The 2258-nt window shown below is 44.7% G+C and overlaps 1 non-coding gene across 1 annotated transcript; it reads left to right on the top strand.

Moving 5' to 3' along the window:
• Nucleotides 1–1403: 1403 nt before the first annotated feature.
• TRNAA-UGC (transfer RNA alanine (anticodon UGC)) lies at nt 1404–1476 on the top strand. Its single transcript has one exon. It is a non-coding gene; the product is annotated as a tRNA-Ala (tRNA).
• The last annotated feature ends 782 nt before the right edge of the window (nt 1477–2258 follow it).

Below are 2258 nucleotides of genomic sequence, written 5' to 3' on the forward strand. Positions count from 1 at the left end.
GAGTTTCTCTTTGAGAGTACAATATAAATCTCAGTGGAGAAATGTTATTTATCCATTAATGCATCTATTGAGCATCTACTGAGTCTCTCATTGTGCTAGGCTGGGGACAGAGAGATGGGTAAGATGCATCTCTGTGCCACACAGCTCACAGCCGGAGGTGGGGAGGAGGAGGAAGAGAGGGGCGCAAACACACACAGTGCCGTAAACACACACAGTGCCGTGATTTTACAACAGAATTCTCTACAAGCTTCCATGAGAACTCAGGATGGGGGAGAGCAGAAAAAGTATCCCAATGGCAGCAACATTTGAGTCTTGTTTTAAAATAAATTATTTCTTTTATTTATTTTTGGCTGCACTGGATCTTCGTTGCTGCGCGCGGGCTTTCTCTAGTTGCGGCGAGCGTGCGGGCTTCTCATTGCGGTGGCTTCTCTTGTTGCGGAGCACGGGCTCTAGGTGCGCGGGCTCCACCAGTTGCTGCACGCGGGCTCAGTCGTTGTGGCTCATGGGGTCTAGAGCGCAGGCTCAGTAGTTGTGGAGCACGGGCTTAGCTGCTCCACGGCATGTGGGATCTTCCCGGACCAGGGCTCGGACCCGTGTCCCCTGCATTGGCAGGAGGATTCTTAACCACTGCAGCACAAGGAAGGTCCCATAAACGACTATAGTTCTGATCCACTGGCATTTACACTCCAGCGGTATCGGGACAATAGGTAATAAACAACGAATAAAAGAAAAAAAATAAAAGGAAGATAAATCAGGGTAAGGGGATGGGCTAGAGAGTGATGGTGATGGAAACTATAGGAAAGATGGGAAAGACCTTTCTGAGTGTGTGAGTTTTGAGCAGAGACCTGAATAAAGTCAGGGATGGGGTCATGCAGATAGTTGAAGAGGCATCATTTCAGACAGAAGAAACAGCAAGTATCAACACGATATATATAATGCATTGAGGAAGCAGCAAGACGCCGAAGGGGTTTAGAGTCAAGCAAGCAAGATGCCTAGTGACTGTGGTTGCAGTGGCAGCAGGTGGGCCCTTGCCCATCACGTCTCCAGATTTTGCTCCAAGTGAGAAGTAAATTGGAGGGTTTTGAGTAGAGAAGGATCATGTTTTGACGTCCGTGTTGGAAGGAAAACCCTAGTCATAATTCCTTTGTAATGCTTCTTTTTTTTTAAAAATTGTGATAAAATTTACCATCTTAACCACTTTAAAGTGCACAGTTTAGTAGTGTTCAGAGTGTATTCACACCGTTGTGCAACCAATACCCAGAACTTCTTCATCTTGCAAAAAGGAAACTCTACCTCTGTTCAACGACGGCTCCCTGTCCCCCCAGCCCCTAGCAACCACCATTCTACTTTCTACGCTATGAATTTGACTACGTACTTCATTAAAGAGGAGGCGTATAGGGACTTCCCTGGCGGTCCAGTGGTTAGGACTCTGTGCTTGCACTGCAGGGGGCCTGGGTTCGATCCCTGGTCAGGGAACTAAGATCCTGGCATGCCCCCCCCACAAAAGGAGGCATATAGTATTTGTCTTTTTGTGACTGGCTTATTTCTTTTAGCATAATGTCCTCAAGTTTCATCCAAGTCAGGATCTCGTCCCTTTTTTAAGGCTGAATAATATTCTATTGTATGGATATACCACATTTTGTTTATCTCCTCATCAGTTGATGGACGCTTGGGACCTTCTGGCTATTGTGAATAATGCTGCAATCAATATGAGTGTACAAATATCTCTTCAGTACCCTGCTCTCAATTCCTTTGGCTATAGACCCAGAAGTGGGATTGCTGGATCAGATCGTAGTTCTATTTTTAATTTTTTCACAAATGCCATATTGTTTTCCATGGTGCTTACATCATTTTACATTCTCACCAATAGTGTATAATCTCTCCACAGCCTCGCTAACACTTGTGATTTTCTAATTTTGTTTTGTTGTGTTTATAGTGGCTATCCTAATGGGTGTGAAGGAATATTTCATTGAGGTTTTGATTTGTATTTCTCTAACGATTAGTGATGTTGAGCATCTCTGCATGTGCTTGTTGGCCAGTTGTGTATCTTTGGAGAAACGAGCGATGCTTCTGTGACCTGCCAGGACACTGTCTAATATCAAGGCAGTTTAGAGCCCTCACTGCAGCAATTCTTCAGTAACATCTACTAAGCTCACAAATGCTTGGTGTGATTGGCCCATGATATATTCTCTTCCGGAGCAGGCAACTTCCAAAGGAAGAACTAGAAATGCTCACATCAAAGTGTTTAACTAGAAGCA

Source organism: Delphinus delphis, chromosome 2, assembly GCF_949987515.2.
Source record: "Delphinus delphis chromosome 2, mDelDel1.2, whole genome shotgun sequence".
Classification (NCBI taxonomy): Eukaryota; Metazoa; Chordata; class Mammalia; order Artiodactyla; family Delphinidae; genus Delphinus; species Delphinus delphis.